Genomic DNA, 6,330 nt, shown 5'->3' on the forward strand with positions numbered 1-6,330 from the left:
AATGTTCATAAGTGAATTAAAACAACCTTTAGTTGTCATGTCTCTTTAATATGAGATTTGTCATGTCAATTTGATATAAGAAATGTATTCATAAAATTGATAATACTGTACTTTCAGTATCAAGAATCAATCAATCTCCGTTAATTTTGATATTTCTTCAAAAAAATTATGTGCTTCATTTTCTGTGATGGCAAGAATCACAGGGTACAAAATATTTTCCATACTAGTCTTAGGTATTGGATATTCAGTACCGGTTTGAGACTATCAGCCAGCCTGAATGACTCTGCTGCACATGACGGGAAGACAAAGTATTTATTTTAGCCAGAAGTGACCTCCACACATTCATCTGTTAAACAAGATGCACTCCAGCACAGGTGGAAGATGTCTTCTTTGGCAAAGGCCTGGAGGAGGGACTTTAGATAGATGAGATAATATACACTAACACTGCAATGGATAAAGAAGGAGTCATTTGGTGAGGTAACTTCATCTCCATAAAAGCATAACTTTGGACATGGTTAATAAGTGAATAAAGTATGTTTTGTGAAAGTGACAAACTTTCTAATACAGTGGGGTTCAAAGTCAATAGATCCCTTGATAAAGATGAGCAAAAAAAATCTAATAATAATAATACATATACTGAGTTATATTGTACGCTCAAATAAAAGGAAAAAATATTTATTTACTAATACAATTGCTCAGAGAAAGAAAGTGATTTTGTTTAACAAGTAACAACAAAAATCTAAAAAGACAGTGGTCAACATTTTTGGATCCCCTGTTTTGGCCATCTCTGTTTCTGGACAGAGATGGCCAAAAATTCTGTGGTTTGAATTGAAGAGGTTAGTCCATATGTTCAGACAAAGGATATCAGGGATCTGGAAGGATTCTGTATGGAGGAATAGTCTAAGATCCCTCCCAATGTGTTCACCAAGTCTTATATGCTAATCTTTATCAAGGGATCCAATCATTTTGGACATCACAGTATATGGCTAGACTAGCCCACATACATATAGATCAGGGATGTGAGTTTGATATAAATAACAATATTTTAGGACTTATTCAAACAATATCACTATTTATCAGGTTGCATCTTTAAGGACATGGCCGGATTAAGAAATCATAGTTTATTTGGCGTTTGTGTTTTGAGCTTCAATTGGCGGACAGATAGCCTTATATGCTCCTGCAAAATGTCTTGATAAACATCGGAATTACATTTTCCGTCGATGATAGCAAGCTGTCCAGGCCCTGAGGCAGCAAAGCAGCCCAAACCATGACGCTCCCTCCACCATACTTTACAGTTGGGATAAGGTTTTGATGTTGGTGTGCTGTGCCTTTTTTCTCCACACATAGTGTTGTGTGTTCCTCCCAAACAACTCAACTGTAGTTAATCTGTCCACAGAATAGGTGCTATTTTGTGAACTTCAGATGTGCAGTAATGTTTTTTTGGACAGCAGTGGCTTCTTCCGTGGTGCCCTCCCATGAACACCATTCTTGTTTAATGTTTCACGTATCGTAGACTCGTCAACAGAGATGTTAGCATGTTCCAGAGATTTCTGTAAGTCTTTAGCTGAGACGACACTAGGATTCTTCTTAACCTCATTGAGCATTCTGCGCTGTGCTCTTGCAGTCATCTTTGCAGGATGGCCACTCCTAGGGAGAGTAGCAACAGTGCTGAACTTTCTCCATCCATAGACAATTTGTCTTACCGTGGACTGATGAACATCAAGGCTTTTAGAGGTACTTTTGTAACCCTTTCCAGCTTTATGCAAGTCAACAATTCTGGCATGGTTCACATCTGGCAATGCTTCTTGTGAATAGCAAACTCATATTTTGTGAGTGTTTTTTATACTGCAGGGCAGCTCTAACTAACATATCCAATCTCGTCTCATTGACTGGACTCCAGGTTAGCTGACTCCTGACTCCAATTAGGAGTCTAGGGGTTCACATTCCTTTTCCAACCTACACTGTGAATGTTTAAATGATCTATTCAATACAGACAAGAAAAATACTATAATTTATGTGTTATTAGTTTAAGCACACTGTGTTTGTCTATTGTTGTGACTTAGAGGAAGATCAGATCACATTTTTTGACCAATTTATATAGAAATCCAGGTAATTCCAAAGGGTTCACATACTTTTTCTTGCAACTGTATATTTGATATATGTTTTATTATGCAGCTCCTGTAAGCCCCTTCATTACTCCCGCCCTGTTTAAGGATCTGCTGTGTATATGCCTATATAGCTAACGTGAAAGTATGTATCCCATCATGATAGTATAAGTTTTCCCTGGCATTGCAGTGTAACACTCATTTACACTCTACTCCATGTGTTGCCTTTGGGACTGAGAATACTCCTTGCAGCCCTGATGAATAAGTGTTATGATGAAAATCAATTGGCCAGCAATTTGTACTGTGACACCACAGAATGCAATAATCTGCCAAAGGAGAAAGATGAGGGAATAGGACTTTCTCGTTGGTTATTATTTCCAAATTTGCACTGACAGTGCAAAGCTGCAATGCTTTTTTGAATCATGATTTTTTTTCACTGTTACAAACCTCTATGTATGTAAATCAGGGTGACATAAACCGCCTTTCTGTTGTTTTTAGTGACATTCAAACATAACAAAGACAGAGAAATTGTAGTAATTTAAGTTTTTCCACTGTACAACTGACCATGTGGCATGTGTCCATGGACTGCATTCCTCTCAGGAAAATCCCATTAGGAATTCTATCAGTGTCGAGGCCAGCTCATCCCAGTTTCATTTGAAACCAGACGGTGTGACCCCTGCATTTCTTTGATTGTGGCGTGAGCTCCAGGGAGCGACCTGACTGCTGAATGCTGATACAAAGTATGCTGCAGCCAAAGTACATTTACTGCTTCTGTATACAGAAAATACTATAGCAAGCTGAGGCTCCCATAGGGCTGTTCAATAGCTGTGCATCTCACCTAATACGGTTTGTAGTAGAGGTCGACCGAATAATCGGAATGTCCGATTAATTTGGGCCGATTTCAAGTTTTCATAACAATCGGAAATCGGTATTTTTGGATGCCGATTTCGCCAATTTTTTTTTTTTTACACCTTTATTTGACTAGGCAAGTCAGTTAAGAACACATTCTTATTTTCAATGACGACCTAGGAACGGTGGGTTAACTGCCTTGTTCAGGGGCAGAACGACAGATTTTTACCTTGTCAGCTCGGGGATTCAATCTTGCAACCTTACGGTTAACTAGTCCAACGCTCTAACCACCTGCTTTACATTGCACTCCACGAGGAGCCTGCCTGTTACGTGAATGCAGTAAGAAGCCAAGGTAAGTTGCTAGCTAGCATTAAACTTATCTTATAAAAAACAATCAATCAATCATAAGTTAACTACACATGGTTGATGATATTACTAGTTTATCTAGGCTGTCCTGCGTTGCATATAATCGCTTAGGTACACGTTGCTCCAACCATAAACATCAATGCCTTTCTTAAAATCAATACACAAGTATATATACTTTAAACCTGCAAATTTAGTTAATATTGTCTGCTAACATGAATTTCTTATAACTAGGTAAAATGTGTCACTTCTCTTGCAACAGAGTCAGGGTATATGCAGCAGTTTGGGCCGCCTGGCTTGTTGCAAACTGTGAAGACTATTTCTTCCTAACAAAGACAGCCGACTTCGCCAAACGGGGGATGATTTAACCAAAAGCGCATTTGTGAAAAAAGCACAATCGTTGCACGACTGTACCTAACCATAAACATCAATAATTTGTGTGTTTGTAGTTTAAGCACACTATGTTTGTCTATTTTTGTGACTTAGATGAAGATCAGATCAAATTTGATGACCAATTTATGCAGAAATCCAGGTAATTCCAAAGGGTTCACATAATTTTTTTTGCCACTGTAGTAGATATAGAGGTCTATAGAGCTTGTCTGCATTCCTGATTTCTATAACCGTTAGCTTGCCTGTGTAATATTGACATAAGTTCAGAAACACTTGTTTTTCAGACATGTTCCTGTTTTATACATTTCTGTGCTGAACAATGTACAGTTCATTGTCTCTGTCAAATTACTATGTAGCTTAAAGTTGAGTGTATTTGTATTCGTTTTTGCAATAAAGATGATGATGCTACAATAATACACATAAACAATACGTCTATATCTAAAAATGTTCTTGGTAATACTGTAAACAGCTGTCCATAAATGGCGGTATAAATTTGAAAACAGGAGGGATGTCACGCCCTGACCATAGAGAGCCCTTGTTTCTCTATGGTGTAGTAGGTCAGGGCGTGACGAGGGGGTGTTCTAGTTTAAAATTTCTATGTTGGTGTTTTGGTTTGGTTCCCAATTAGAGGCAGCTGGTAATCGTTGCCTCTAATTGGGGATCATATTTAAGTAGCTATTTTTCCCACACATGTTTGTGGGATATTGTTTTGTGTTTGTGCACCACGTAGTTACGTTTCGTTGTTCGTTTCTTGATTTATTTGCTTTTGCTTAAAGTTTCACTTTGTAATAAATATGTGGAAGTCAACATCCGCTGCGCCTTGGTCCGCTCATTTCCAAGAACGTGACTAGGGAGTAGAGTTTGAGAGCTGGTCTCTCCACCGTTCTCTCTTCCGTAGTATCAAGACGAGTGTACTAGTAGACGTCACACTCCCTGTACCTTGCCACTCAATGATGCCCAATGAACCAAAACGCTCTTTTAAGAGACACTTAATAAATGAAAAATAAGCACACACTGTGCGTGTGTGTCGGGAAAGTGAGGGGGATGTTAAAAACTGGTCAAAATATCCCCTCTGATACGCGAACCAAGGACTTTCAAATGCCAGAGCAGTGACGCTAGGTTGACTTGACACTTTTTAAATGGACAGTCTGGTGATGACAGCACGCTTTCGTTCCAAAATGCTTTTGTTGCTCATTCACGTTTATTTCTCATGCTTGGTAAAAACAAATTACGTCAAAAACAGTTTCATTTTATAACAAAGTTAATTACGTTAGCAAGCATGGCGTTTTCTTCTATTGTTTTACCTGGATGCTTCATGTGCAATCCGCACCCCTTCTTACTTTTTACTTGTGGATGGCAACTTCAGGTTTTTGGGAACACATTGAAAAGTAACTTTATGGAGGTAAATCATTGACATAATGATTTGAATGTGTAAAATTGATTTATAGTTGTAAACACATTCTCAAACATGTTACTGATGACTTGTGAACATGAAAAAAACTGAGGTATAAAGAGAGAGAGAGAGAGCATGAGCAGAGGGACCTGTTTCTTCTAACCAATCAGGTGAGGTTTTCATAGACCAGCATACTTGGTGTCGTCTGGCGCAACCACCTGTCAATCACTACGTGCTATACCAGGCTACCACTGAGACTGATTGCACAAGCCAAGCTATTAGCTGTCATGGCAGGTAAGTTTAAATGTCTTTCTTTTATGGCTGGGTAGCGATTAGGTAAAGTTATTTTGAAAGCAATTTTTAAGCTAGCTAGCTTTGGGGATGTTTTGGAGTTTTAAAAAGGCTTTTAAAGTTTGTCATTTACATTTTTACATTTCAGACTTGATTTGCCCTAATAAAAATGTATGAACCCCTACAAAAATGTCCATTAATTATAAACCACATAACAGTTTACATTTCCTGTTGCTGCAGGATTATTTTCCTGCTGTAGCAAAGTGGCTCAATTTAAGATCCTACATCTGAATGTTGTGTAATTGCAACCAACATTGGCAGCAAGATGGTGATTTCTATGTTAAATAGATGTTCCACTGAAAAATAGTTTTCCTATGTATCCTTGCTGCATTCGAAGTGTCTGCATTAGACTTTTGGCAAGTCCATTTAGGTTGTTGAGGGGACGTTCCACTCAAAATACAAAGAGATCATGTGGTTTTGGTGAAAGGCACAGCACTCAGTTTAGGCAAGGACATACAACATGAGTGACTGCAGCAGATTACAGTCGAGTCTGATTTTGAACACCTCGGCTATGGCAGTGAAGGAGTCCCCTCAGCCAGGAAGAGAATAGAAATAGAACAGACAAACTGTAACAGCAGTACATTACAATACACACCAATAACAGTATCTGTGGAAATAGTAGTGAAAAGGAGGCTGATTACATCAGAAGTCATAAGTTATTGGCTGAATTGTACTGAATAGTTAGATCAAGACATACAGTACCAGTCAAAAGTTTGGACACGCCTACTCATTCAAGGGTTTTTCTTTATTTTTACCATTTTCTACACTGTAGAATAATAGTGACGGCATCAGAACTATGAAATAACACATACTGTATGGAATCATGTAGTAACCATAAAAGTGTTTCCTGGTTGTAACCAAACAACAATATCCAGAATT

The sequence above is a fragment of the Salmo salar genome, chromosome 02 (assembly GCF_965601325.2).
Source record: "Salmo salar chromosome 02, fSalSal1, whole genome shotgun sequence".
Classification (NCBI taxonomy): Eukaryota; Metazoa; Chordata; class Actinopteri; order Salmoniformes; family Salmonidae; genus Salmo; species Salmo salar.